General features: G+C 32.8%; 1 protein-coding gene across 6 annotated transcripts in view; it reads left to right on the top strand.

The window, feature by feature from the left end:
* The window catches only part of TBC1D5 (TBC1 domain family member 5), a 557272-nt gene that overhangs the window by 42912 nt on the left and 499510 nt on the right, over positions 1 to 14850 (top strand). For 2 of the 6 annotated variants that reach the window (XM_032259250.1, XM_032259276.1), the window contains exons 1-2: positions 1697 to 3287; positions 4803 to 4905. The exons of 2 other annotated variants lie outside the window; for them this stretch is intronic. The gene's annotated coding sequence lies outside the window, so the exon portion shown is untranslated. Of the gene's footprint in view, positions 1 to 1695; positions 3288 to 4802; positions 4906 to 14850 lie in introns of those variants that run through there. 2 more of the 6 variants (XM_032259287.1, XM_032259280.1) reach the window with 2 other exon arrangements.

Genomic DNA, 14850 nt, shown 5'->3' with positions numbered 1-14850 from the left:
ATAAGCATAGTATATATTCATTGTAGAAAAACTAGAAATTAATGAAATATATGGATAAAGTAAAATTTAGTTACAATTCCCTAAAGCAGAGCAAAATCACTAGTATCATTTTAGTTGATTTTATTTTCTTAAGTTTTATATGGTCTCAGTCTCTCTAGATATAGCTATACGATGGGCATATATGTGTGTATAGATATATGTTAGTATATGTATTTGTATTTATGTATATTTATATGAAATGGGTTATTGTATGTGAAATATTTTATATTGTGTTTTTTAATTCTGTGAACAATTCTCCATATCAGTAAAATTCTTAAAAGTGATATTTAGTGAATACATCAAATTCTATTCTTAGATTATCCCTAAATTTATCTAATCATTCTCCTATTTTTAAATTATTGTTTTCCCTTGTTTTCATTACTATAAATATAATTTGCAGTGAATTTCTTTAGTGAAAATCTTTTAGTACCTCTTTTATTTTCTTTGAAGAGTTGTACTGTTTACTGCAGCCTGCCTCTATTAATTCAACTCACAAAATTTATTCTGTCTGTCTTCCTTAGTTACAAAAGATTCTCAGTTTTATAGTGGAGTGTATTGACAATGTTACAGACTATATTGCCTAGCCTTCCAAGTGGTTAAGTGTGACCAAAGGGCTAGGTTTATGGTTTATGAGATATAAGGTGGAATATTATGTGAAAGAAGGGAAGAGAAAGGACTTTTCTTCTCCTTTCAGACATCTTCTTGATGCCTGCAATGTAGGTGTATTAGCTGGAATTCTCATAGCCTTCTTGGAACATAAGGTGACTTTGAATAGAAATAGTATACGGTAGAGCAAAAAGGTGGAAGGCAGTTGGGCCCTCTGTAGTTGGAGCTCCACATCAGCCTGTGAGTTTCTACTTTTGGACATTTACATGGGAGAAATAAATTTGTCTCCTCCCTCCTTTTTTCCCCTCTTTTTGTTATTATTTGATTATTATTTTTATTGATTTGGCAGGGATGTGACCTAATTCTAGCTGGTAAAGGATAACATTATTTAAAGCCTCTGTATGATAATGTAGCAGGTCAGATATAAGGCGACATGTATTTTTGTCATGGCAGAATCTAGAGCTGTATTGAAAACTGAAATTGGTATTGAGACTGGAGAAAGATTAATTGATATTGAAAGGAAAAACAATTAACTTTTGATATTTGTTTTTTGATATTAAAACAAAAAACATTTTAACACTTAAAATGATATAGAAAATACATTTCTGGAACTATTTGATAATATATTGCTGAATTTTGTTCTCAAATGCTGTTAATATTTATAACAAATATTTCAGAAAACACTTGATAGCTTTTAGGCGAAAAATAAAACATTGAGGACTATATGTTGTATCAGAATCCCATCCCTATGAATTTTTAATATTTTAAAATATAGCTAGTTACTTTGATGAGGTCAGTTCATAAATGTAGCTTTTGTTTTGTTTTGAGACAGGGACTTGCATAGTTTCTCAGGCTGGAGTGCAGTGACATGATCATGGCTCATTGCAGCCTTGATCTTCCTGGACTGAAGTCATCCTCCTCAGCCTCATGAGTAGCTGGTACCACAGGCACATGCTACCATACCAGGCTAGTTAAAAACTTTTTTTTTTTTTTTTTTTTAATAGATGGGATCTCTCTGTGTTGCCCAGGCTGGTCTTGAACTCCTGGGCTCAAGTGATCCTCCTTCCTTGTTCTCTGAAAGTGTTGGGATTACAGGTGTGAGCCGCCATGTCTGGCTAAATTTAGCTTTTAATGCTCTCATATTAACTTGTTGAAAACATTTTGATATATGAAATTTTTAAAAAACATTTTTTGACTAGACACTGTTTAATATTAATTCTAAGAAAGTTAATTATAACAAGTCAAATAAGTGAAGAATACACATTTGAAAAAAATTAATATTTGTTGAGCAGTTTTAGGTTTATAGAAAAATGGAGCAAAAAGTACAAAGAATTCCCATATACCCAGTCTCCCAAGGATACCCATTTTTATCTAGGATATTTCACTATACATATTATACACAGAAAAATGACTCTACATCTGTTAACCAAATATGTATTATTTTGTAATAGGAAAACCATGCATGTTACTTTAATTCAGGGTTTCCTACCCTCATCACTACTAACATTTTAGGCTAGATAATTCCTTGTTGTAGGAGCCATCATGTGCATTGTAGGATGTTTAGCAGCATCCCTGACCTGCACCCACTAGACGTCAGTAACTCTCCCTAGTCATGACATGAAAAATGCCTCCACACATTGCCAAATGTCCCTTGAGAAACAAAGTCACCCTTGGTTGAAAACCATTGCTTTAACAATATAGGTGTTTTAGAATTTTCTGTATTTTTCAGCTTTGGTCTAAATTTAAGGGCTCTATAGTTCAGTGAATCTTCACACTGAGGATCATATAGGCAAAATTTGGATCCTTCTGTCCACTTGGGCACTGTGGGCAGTATATGTATAATTTTACTGGGCCTCAGTTTCCTTCACTGCAAAATAGGTAAAATGTTACCTAACTTGAAAAATTGTTGTGAAAATTCACCAAATTATATAAAATACTTTGATTAATTAATTAGTAAATTAACAGATTAGTTATTTTCCTTCTCTTCAAATGTAGTATATTGTTTTAGTCCCTGCAGTGTGTCAAAAACCTATCACAGTGTTATTATTTATATGGGAAAGGCTGTCATAATTTGGGATCTACTGTTTATGGATATAAAGAATGCTATACTATGAAGAACGCTATACTCTGGGTAGATAAAAACTTTTTAAAATGAAGGCTGATTTATGAGGTCAGTTATGTTTTGATCCTTTGTGGTACCCTAATTAGATTGTAACTACATTCAGATTGTTAACTACATTCAGATTGTAACAGTTAAGTGATCTCATTGTGTTCTTTGAAAGACTTTGAGCTTCCCAGATTGAAGATAGCATTAAATGTCAGCCAATCACTTTGTCCTTTGAAGTTTTTGTCTTTCACATCTGAAATCCCGCCAATTGTAACAGCTTGTGTGTCAGCTCCAATAGAGAAAGTTGGATACGGTCAAGTTGAAGTTAGTCCACTAAAGACTTCTAAAAACTTGACATAGTTTATGATTAATAATGTCGACTTCCCATTATTTTTAGAATTATAAAACATTGTCCCTGATGAAAGAAATGCTATCTATAATAATTCAGACTATTCTTATTGTTCTCCTGCAGAAAATTTCTAAAGATTTGGTGAAGATAGGAAAACTGTCAAAAAGCCTGTAGCATTATTATACTGTAGGTATTTCTTTGAAAAAGAAGTATAAGTTAAGAATATCTTAAGTGTCCAGTTGTTTGGGGGAAAATATTTTAGAGAAAGATATATAAAATATCGAGGAGGTTGTATTATAATCATATTAATAATGTATGAGAACTAATTCTATGCAGTCTTTTAAACATTGCATATGTATTCATATGTACTGAGATGAGGATTTTACCAATAGCATTGAAAAATATTTCTGATTCTAACAAGGATTGATCTAGCTTATGTACATTGGTTTATTTAAAATTATCAAAATCTAGAAAATTATTGTAGCTTTGTAGGTTGTGATATGTTTCGGGTGACTTATTGTTTAGGTTATTTTGCAGAATTATTTATTTGCTGATTTATTTATGTATTTCATTATTTATTTATTTGATTATTTAGTAAATTATTTATCTGATGAATTATTAATACATCTTCATGACATCCTTTAAATTATTTATAACTTAATTTTGAGTTTATTGCTTTTAGACGCTGCATTGTTACTGACTAGTTTTGATTTTTTTCTTGTGGTTCTTGAAAATTAAAAGTATCAGCTCTAAGGCAAAAGTATATTCATTGCAGTGCTCATGGATTTTTAAAAAAATTTATGGTAGAGATGAATTTCAGCTTTGTTTAGCTTTAAATTTACCTATTTAGAGTTACCAGTGATAGAATGTTTGTGCGTTATGTGCATACTCATTTTAGAGTCACTTACAAATTAATGATATAGCCTATCATTTGTAAACAGTGATTGAACATGTAAACCTCAGTCTGCATTACCCTTTGGGTCTTTAAAGGACAGATCTGCATTTCTTACTTGCTTTAGAATAAATAAGTCTTGGTTATTTTATTTTAATGGCAATCTGTTTTACTACTGGAATATTTTTAGAAAGTTCAGAGAAATGAAGTCCAACTTAGATTTGGATTCCTGACAAATAAATTTGACTGCTGTAGTCTTTGTTTTTTTTAATCCCCCTTATATATGTATTTGGGAAACATCTGGATTACTATATAAATCTTTCTATGTAAATTTCATATATCAGTCATAATGACATATATTTCTTAAGGAAATTTTTATATCATTTTAATGTATGAAAATGAAGAGGTTTATAAGTGCAAGTTACAGTTTCTTTGACTTAGCATCATTTCTTCTGATTCTGTTTCATAACGTAGAGCAGTTATTAGGGCTCTCTTATTGAATGGGTTTAATGGATAGGTTAAAGTAGTCATTTGGGTGAGTGCTATGTGCACAACATGGTCTTTATTTTGTGTTTGCTTGCAGTGAATTACTATGTACTTTATAGTTTTCACACTTCAGAGAGAAACTGCATTGTACATTTCAAGTTGAGATGCTGTTGAAATATAGTGAAAATGGCCTCTGTAGACAGGTTTCAGTATAAAATTGTAAATTATGCATACATATATCCAAATTTCTTATTTTGAAATATTGAATATATGAATATTTAATTGGAATGTTGCTTTAGTATCTTCATATGCTTGCCTTAAAGGAAGTGTTTTCCTTTGATTTATATACATGGATTTAGAAATGTGTATATCATGCATATCTGTGTCTTTTCTGTTCTGGAGATGAATAACCACAGATAATATCAGGTATGGCATTTTCTTTTTAAATGTGCCTCAGTATGCCAATATGGTCTTCTTTTGAAAAAAATAAAAATAAAAAAGCTTCCTTCTCCAATATTGAATAAGATCTGTATTAACTGTCATGATAATCTACCCAGCCCTATTATTAACATATGTTTGGGGAGTGCTAGCTATGTCATCCAAGTGATTTTTCCTTGGAAGATGCACAGATGTGTGCACACACACATGTACGTCATGTGAAATTTTCTTATGACATGAAAATAACTTTTTCATATTTGTTTTTGAAAACATATTAATGTAGACTTTTATAATAATAACTAGCATTCCTGATTTCTTATGTGAAGATACAGAGCTCATATCTTTTACATGAATTATTTGTTGATCTTCACAGTGATATAAGTACTGTTCGTTTTTGAGTTGATTCATGTAGTCCGACTCAAGGGCTTTTCTTTGTAGCTCATTATAGTTTTGTATGCATAGATAGCACAATGTAGTATTTAGCCAAAGTTGTTTTACTTTTTTTTTTTTTTTTTAGAGAATACTAGTATTTGGCCGGGCGCGATGGCTCACGCCTGTAATCCCAGCACTTTGGGAGCCCGAGGTGGGTGGATCACGAGGTCAAGAGACCGAGACCATCCTGGTCAACATGGTGAAACCCTGTCTCTACTAAAAATACAAAAAATTAGCTGGGCATGGTGGTGCGTGCCTGTAATCCCAGCTACTCAGGAGGCTGAGGCAGGAGAATTGCCTGAACCCAGGAGGCGGAGGTTGCGATGAGCCGAGATCACGCCATTGCACTCCAGCCTGGGTAACAAGAGCGAAACTCCGTCTCAAAAAAAAAAAAAAAAAAAAAGAGAATACTAGTATTTGTAAACATTTAACTTGCAAAGTATTTCATTTTGTATAACATTTAATCATCTTTCTTAAACAGCAGACAAGTACTTGAGCCTCTTGAATTTTCTGATTTAATTCTTCTCCTAATACTGTATGGTTGAGCAAAAATTACATACAAAAGAAGAATTTGTGCTTTGAGGAAAATGTGTTAGCCTGGTGGATGTCCAACATTCACATCAAGTTTTTGACTGTTAAGTCCAAGGCCGTTTTCAGGGCTCTGTTAGGTAAAATTTAATTTCCTGAAAAAAAAAAGTAATAATGTTCTTATCAGGGTCGGACATATACATATTGTTAAAGAATGATTAAGTGCTTGATGCCTGAGCTTTTATAGAAATGACCGCAAACACCATTAAGGCCAAATATAGTCTTTAATACAGTTAAGCATTTTAACATGTGCATAAAAAGGACAAGAAAGCAATCAATTTTAATTTTAAACCCTTAGATGTAGTTATTTATAGTATTCTGGGGAGCCTTAAAAAGTAAGGAAAGATGTTGTTAATTAGTATGAGACTAAGGAAAAGATCTTTCCAACCTGTTTTCTACCTGAAGACAGAGGGAAGCCTCCATCCTGAGTCTTAAATATACAAAGTGCATCAGAGAACAGATGAATTAGATGGCAACAGAGTTTGGGTATGAGTGCCATAAGTAACTGCATCTATGTGACTGGTAGGGTTCTGTATGAATCACTAAACGTTTTTAAGGTAGAAAGATTTTTCAAGTAAATGTTAAAACATAAAATCCTAGGAATATGATTTATTAATAGGAAATATTTTAATAACTAGATTTAATGACATAATTTATCTTAAAATCCAAGATAGTTTTGAGAATGAAAGGGTATACTGTAATATGTAAGGATAACATGTATGAACTGGGGCCTTCCTAGTCACATGGGGACCTATGGTAGTACCTCAACTTGTATTGAGTAATTTCTAGTAGTCTTGTATAGTGTATGTTTCACAGGAGTCTTAATTCATGTGTAATGTTTTTAAAAGTGTTTTCTTTTGTGATTAACTTCTCTCGTGGACAATATTTATGTTAGGCAACATAAGCATTTTGTAATTGACTTTAGTAAAGGATAATGCTGATGTTTTATGACTTTTGGAACCTATTTTCAAGATGGCAGTAAAAGATTATTACTTTTAGGAGCAGAAAGATAAGTATGGCAAAGTTGGTCATACTTTAGTGGATAGTTCTAAAGTTTTTCTTCATATAAACATTAGAAGTTTTTTTTAAAAAATTACTCTTTAGTTTATTTTTTTTTTCTAGAGGTGGTGGGCTCTTGAACTCCTGGGCTCAAGTGATCCACCTGTCTTGGCCTCCCAAAGTGCTGGGATTACAGAAGTGAGCTACCATGCCTGGGGCCTTTTAAAGAAATTTTTTTGCTTCCTTTGCCTTGTAAATCTTCTGATCCAGTGGTTCCCAGCCTTTTTGGCATCAGGGATTGGTTTCATGGAAGACAGTTTTTACATGGATGGCTGGTGAGGGGGTGGGGTGAGGATGGTTTTGGGAAGAAACGGTTCCGCCTCAGATCATCAGGCATTAGTTAGATTCTCATAAGGAGCTGGCACCCTAGAACCCTTGCATGCGCAGTTCACGGTAGGGTTTGAGCTCCTATGAGAATCTAATGCTACTGCTGATCTGACAGGAGGCAGAGCTCAGGTAGTAATGCCACTGATGAAAGGTGGCTGTAAATACAGAGGAACATTTGCTGGCTGCTCTGCCACTCACTTCTTGCTGTGTAGCCTGGCTCCTAACAGGTATCAGTCCATGGCCTGAGGTTGGAGATCCCTGTTCTAATTTATAGTATGTTTGACATTGTCATGAAATCTAATCCTGTTTTTGTTATACCTTTAGAATTTATAATTTCTTGTTGGATAATCCAGTGCTCTTTTCTTTCTTTAAAAGCATGTTACATGTCACATATGTTGATAAAGTTGGCAGTTTTGCCAAAACTTACTGAAAACAACTATTTTTCCTTGGTGAAATTATGTGTGGGAAAATAGAAATCTCCAGATGAGTATAATTTAATTGTTTTGTATAGTTTTCTTTTTAATTCTCTCCTGATATGTATTTATCTGATGTGGCAAATTATATTATTAAAGTCATAATTATATTGTACATTCTTAATTTTTAGTTTTTTGTGTTTAGAACATACACGATTTGTTAAGTTGAACCAGGTAACCAGAGAACCAGAGTGGCATATTTATATTTGAATGTGCATTAAAAAATTGGAAAAATTCTTGTGTAATCTTATTCATATGTATGATAACTTTTTCTTTGTTCAGAAGTGCCTATTATGGCTAACAAAAAAGGAAAGAACTATTCATATAGTCTCCCTCAAGTTAGTTACAGTATAAAGCAATTCCTGAAATACTTTACTATAATTCTAAGAGTAATAATATGTGTTATGTGTGAGCTCTGAGAGTAGCTTCTTTATAATTATGACAAGTAAAAGTACAGCCAAAGGTCATGGTAAACATAAGATTTCTTTCATACCTCATCCATTTTGTGGACAGCATATGAAGTAGTTTGGGTCCCTGCACTGATGTTTTAGTAGAGCAGTCAAGGTTGTTCTCATGGAAGTGTTTCAAATCTCTTTCTGCCTACCTCCCATGTTGCTGCAAAATTTGGCATGAATATGTAGTTGAATTCTGGACTAATTAAATAGATCCTTATTAAATTTAGAGTTGCAAACAAAATAGGGGACCGTGTTATACTTCAAGGATTTCTTAGGCTGTTACACAATAGTGATATATAGGAGCCTTTAATAATACTAAATACTATGGTGACTTGATGCAGTGTCTCAGTATTGACTATCTTAGTATCAGTATTGTTCACAGAAACAGTAAAAACCAAACAACATAGCAATAACAATAAAAACAATATCACACAAATTATGTAAACAGGACATGCCTGTAGATGTACAATCTATTGATTAGATCCTGTATTTGACTTTAATTTGGCTATCTAAATAGAAGTTAGAGTATTAACAAGGTCATATATAGGGAAGCCTTTTATTAAAAAATGAACAGCCAGAGGCTGTGGTTCACGTCTGTAGTCCGAGCACTCTGGGAGGCTGAGGCAGGAGGATCACTTGAGCCCAGGAGTTTGAGATCAACCTGAGCAACATAGGGAGAGCATATCTCTACACAGATAAAACTTTAAAAAATCAACTAAATGTGGTGGTCCCAGCTACTTGGGAGCTGAGGGAGGGAGGATTGCTTGAGCCTAGGAGATTGAGGCTGCAATGAGCCGTGATCACCCCACTGCACTTCAGCCTGGATGACGTAGCAAGACCCTGCCCCGCCGCCCCCCGCAAAAAAGAGAATATACGTATGTTAGAGTGATTGTATCATATCTCTTTAAGTCATCCACAGTACACAGTACCAAAAAATACATCTAAAGAAAGAACATTTAGATGAGGATAAAATTGTAAATTATAACTTTTAGTATGACTGATAAAAGTGTTTCCTTCATACTTTTTTCTATTGTTTTCACACCCTAGCATGCTTTTTCTTCCTGTAAGACTTCTAGAGTAACAGTTTTCAAATAAGGTTGGTGCTGCTCCATAAGGGAGTTTCACAAATTGGTGTGAGGTTTTCACTTGTCACCATGATTGTGAGAGTGTTTTTGTCATTTAATGGATGGGGACCAGATATGCTGGATGTTCTGCAGTGCAAGGGCCAGTCTCAGACTACAGATTCTCCTGAGTACCACATAACTTTTGAATGGCTATTTGACTAAACTCCATTCAAAGATAAATCAGTAATACTTCAGTGTATAAAAATATTGAAAAGTTTTTATAAAATGAGGAATCTGATAATTTAGGAGAAATTTGTGTGTGGGGGAAGCTTAAGTAAAATAAATCCTCAACATTAGTGTATAATTTACTTCATATATTCTTGCCAATTCCTAACTTACAGCATTTCTAAGTAGATATTTAGTTCAAAAATTTTCAGTTCAGTAATGTAGTTACTGAGAGCTGAACAACACATTGCAAATATATAGCAGGATTTTAAGACTTAACAACAAAGTTAATTTATAACGTGTGCATCTCATTAAATTTTATTAATTAACAGGGATTTAAAAATATTAAATGATTGCCATTTTAAATATTGAAGTTTCATTTTTTAGAATAATAAATGCATTGTTAAAATTGTATATTAAAATTAAATTACTTTTATGTTGCCCAGTCTTCAGTATTATTCTTGTCCTGTTTCCAGTAATCTATTATACAGTATCTCTGTTAACTTCTTGTATTACATTTCTTTACCCATTCCATTATCTATCTTCTGTATTAGGAGGAGGGTACAGTCTGTAGCTTTTTCATTATATGGAAATAGGTCCTAGGGAAGGTTGAAATGACTTCATTTTACTCTCAGACTTGATTAATGATTTCGGTATCAAATTTTAGATTGTAGATAGTTTTATTTTAGATATTAAAGGCTTCATTTCACAACATCCAGTGTTACTACTGAGAAATCCAGACTACTCTTTTTTCCCCCCACTTTTTTTTTCCTGGCTATATATGGCCTGTTCTTAATATTCTGGAAGGCTTTAGGATTGTTTGTCTCTGAAATTCTATGATAATGTGTCTTAGAATGGGTTTTATTCATTATTTTTAATGAATCTTCAGAGGACCCTTTTAAGAACAAATGTCTTTCAGTTTGGGGATATTCTCTTGAATTATTTCCTTTTCCTGTTTTTGTCTTTCTATCTCTCTTTCCCCTTCAGTTCTCCTAGTTGGAGATTCAGCACCAGTGTAGTAGAAGTGGGATGTGTGAGGTTGAGTCACTGCCTGATTGTGGGCAAATGATTTGCTTCTCCTCAGTGTCTTTTTTGATATGTTCTGTTATGAGTAACTTCTTTTGATAAGTTATTCATCTGTTTTCTAAAAATTTGTGATCTTGTTTCTGTTGTTGTCTCCACTTCCACTTTTTTGTCCTTGTGAAATACACCTTAAAAAATTATTAACTGCCATTTTAGTAGGGTTTTGGGAGGGAAAAGAAATAATTTCATGTGGTTAATCTATGTTTGGGGAACCAGTTGTTTTGTGTACTCATTTTGCAAGATGCAGCTCTTGAAAACTTTGTGTTGACTCTTTAGTAATATTACTTCACCTCCTACACACCTTGTTAGAGCACTTAACTATGCTACATTATAATTATTAGTTTATTGCTTATAATAAGAACAGGAATTGTCTTATTTGTATCAGCGTTTTCGTGCAAAGCATATTTCTTAAATGAATGAAAACATAAACAAAATGCAGAAATAAAGTAGGTAATATATAACAGTACAATTTAGTCAGAAGGATTGAAATTATTTATTTTAATCTTATTTCAATTAGTGTTTGATAGATTTTTAAAAACTTAATGGAGATTTATTTCTTTTAGTAAAATATTAATACTGTTATCATCCTGGGGTAATCAAAGAAATGTCTTTATATTAAAGCTAAATGACAAAATAGTCAGAGTTTCATTGTAATGGAGAATCTTGATGCATTTAATTAGGAATTAAGCTACAAGGTATTGAAAAATAGAATGACTAGTGTGTAGTTTTACATATTAAGGAGAGTACAACAATATCATAGTAAAGGGCAAAGAATAGAGAAAAAGCCTTGTCTTCTTCCATCAGCATATCATTTCAATCATTCCAAATAGTAAAATAATAAATTCTAAGGAAACATCTTTTTGTTCTGTGAAAACGTGTCACAGCCGCAGACAAAAGGAAAAGATCTAAATTAAGCACAAGATTTGGTTAAAAAATCTTCATCACTCTTTTGATGAAATTTCACTATCGTAATTATCTATTGTCCCTTTTTGGAAGTTTTCCTTTATCATAATATTTAGTTTTATTGATTTTAACTTTAGTGGTAGGAAATATAATTGGTTTAATTTAAACTGTTTTACTCATGACTCCTTTTTTCATATAAGTCAAATATAGTGAATCAGCAAATGGGTATTGAGCACATACAAGACCCTAGTTGGTATGCAGTGAAGTTATAGAGATACTCACTTTAGGAAGGTATCCTCTCTTAAGAAGCTGAATGCATGTAAAGAATGGCAGGTGTAAGGATCAGTAGGATAGGAAATATCTTGAAATTGTATATGATTAATTACCAATGAATGGTCCAAATGGAGTTTCTACTAGTTCAGCTGTCTTTAGTAGAATGTTCACACCTTCTTAAGTCATAGCTTAGGCATGATGTATATGAAGACAGAAAGGATCGATAACTTGATAAAGTTATTTAACAGTATTCTGAATTTTTATTTTTATGTCTTTTTAGCCATAGTCTGAGTTATCTATAAGGCCTGTTCATTTTTATGCTTGCATTTGCTTACTTATTAGAAACATTCTTAAAATTGCTTAGAATTACTTTGGGGATATTTCATTTTTTACTTTTTGATTCATATACTATATAATATTTTTATCAAACCATTCAAAATTTTAAAATTAAAGATTTTATACCAAAAACATACAGATAGTGAGTTTTTGCTGTACACTAGTATTTTGCTTCATAAAACATGGTTAGCATTCTTTGTTCTATGTTCATGTATTTTTATTTGAATTCAACGTTCATACATTTTCAAGAATAGTTTCAAGATAAAATTAATATATTCTATATATTTTCACTTAAATGAACTCATTTTCCCCATCTTGTGACCAACTACTTCTTTCGAGTTTATTAAAATACTTTCTTGAGTGTACTACTTAGACCATCTCTATCACTTCATCTCCCCCACTTCCATCTCCTTTTCTTATCTGTATTTTTTACTCTACTTTCTATATTATATTTCTACTTTCTATATATCCAGTGTACACAAACAAACTTTATGAAAAGCTCAAATCCAGTGCAGGAAGGTCTTAGGAAAAAAAGTGTAATTATGTTATTCTATAAACTTTAAAAATGTTGTCTAGGAAGCTAAAACTGCTTAACAGATGTGATTGCTTCATTGTTTCAAATTTATGCCAATCAGAGTTGATAGGATTTGATCACACTCTAGTAGATTTATGAGATAAATTACAATATTGCATGACATACTTCAGATAGAAAAACATCAATGTAAGTTGGATATGATTTCTCGTTTAAGATAACAAGCTAGTAATTTTTAAAAATCAGATGGTTGCTACTTTGAGAGAATATTTATCAGTTTTTATGGAAATTAACAATATCACTCATATTTCCTTCATGGTGACAAAAAGTATATTAAAATTTTTTTTCATGTAGAAATTTAATGGTAAATGGGAGGCATCTTGTTTCTATTTCGCAATAGATGACCTGTCAAATTTCCAAAGGCTTGTAAAGAAATAGGATTGAGCTTAAAAGAAATTTGTCTGCAGGAAAGGTTAACACAAAATGAAAAAACTTATATTTGTGGTACTGAACTTCCGATAAGTTTTTTCAAAAAGTAAGGTTTCAGTTGATATGTCCAAAGTCTTACTAGGAATTTTTATTTTTTTCAAACAAGTAGAAGTTTAATACCTCATATAACAAAGAAAATGGAAAAGAACTTACTCACTAATGTAAGTGGCAGGTTCCCCCAGGGAAGTCAGAGCCAAGGAATTGGGAGTCAGGCTCTCAAGTCTGTTTGTTCTCATAGAAAATGACAGAACTATTTATTTAAAAGTCCCCTGATGAGAATGTCTTTAACTTTATTTAGGAGGTCTACATGGTAGAGTCCTTCAGTTCATTTTTGAAGTAAAAGCATGGGATCTCCTGAGAACTTGACTTGAAATTGTTACTAAATCAAATAACTTGTGAAAAGAGGGTAGAATTTTTAGTTTCTTAGATTGAAATTAAAAGTTTTTAGAATATGAGGACTGGCCAAAACAGTGATTTTAAAGAAGATAGGCCCTCATGTTTCAGGTAAGAATATTGTAAAACCTTTTAAATTTTTTCAGAAGAAAATTATTCATCTCATTGCTTAGATTTTAAAATTTTAGAAAGTATAGGCTGGGTGCAGTAGCTCATGCCTGTAATCCAAGCACTTCGGGAGGCTGAGGTGGGTGGATTACTTGAGCCATGGGTAATATGGTGAAACTCCCAATCTACAAAAAAATCCCAAAATTATTTGGACATGGTGGCACATGCCTATAGTCTCAGGTACTCAGGAGGCTAAGGTGGGAGGATCAACTGATCCTGGTCAGGTAGAGGCTGCAGTGAGCTGAGATCATGCCACTGCACTCCAGCCTGAGTGACAGGTGAGACCCTGTCTCAAAGAAAAAAGGAAAGAAAGAAGAAAGTACAGAAAATAAACAGAACAGGCAAACGTGTATTTAACATGCAGAATTAGTATGTTAACATTTGCTACCACATGTATTTTTAAAAGATATTTTTAAAGTCTTTCCCTTCCCAGAGATAACTGCCATAATGAAATTGGTTTATAGCTTTCCTGTTTTTGTATTATTACTACATTTATGTGTCCATTAACATTAAATGTTCCTAAAGATTACCTAAAGATTGCATTTTTCTTCCTTCTTATCCATAATTATTCCTGAACTTTTACTTGCTGTGATTTGTACACCTGGTTGATTCATTTTAAATGTTGTATAATATTTCATGATAGAACAACAATTTGTGTACCTATTTCTCTTTTGACAGACATTTAAGATTTAAGGGTCAGGATACTTTGCATAGACTTCTTCCATAGATATTCATGGAGCTCTGCAGGTCTCAGTGTTTTCAGAACACAGATAAGCTGTCATCATTTCCTATAACATTGTATCCAGGTTGGCACTAGGCAGCATCCTTAGGACATTTGATGCTACTAGAGCAGTATATTGCTTCCTTCTTTTTTCTTTTCTTTTCTTTTTTTATTTTTTTGAGAGGGAGTTTTGCTCTATCTTCAGGCTGGAGTGCAGTGGCATGATCTCAGCTCACTCCAACTCCCATTGCAACCCCTGCCTCTTGGGTTCAAGCGATTCTGGTGCCTCAGTCTCCGGAGTAGCTGGGGTTACAGCCATGTGCTACCACACTCAGCTAATTTTTTTTGTATTTTTAGTAGTGATGGGATTTCACCATGTTGGTCAGGTTGGTATCAATCTCCTGACCTCGTG

This window comes from Sapajus apella, unplaced genomic scaffold (genome assembly GCF_009761245.1).
Source record: "Sapajus apella isolate SASKATOON/1434 unplaced genomic scaffold, GSC_monkey_1.0 scaffold4, whole genome shotgun sequence".
In the NCBI taxonomy this organism is placed as follows: domain Eukaryota; kingdom Metazoa; phylum Chordata; class Mammalia; order Primates; family Cebidae; genus Sapajus; species Sapajus apella.
Note: the sequence above shows the minus strand (reverse complement) of the source record. Positions and strands in the feature narration are given on the sequence as shown.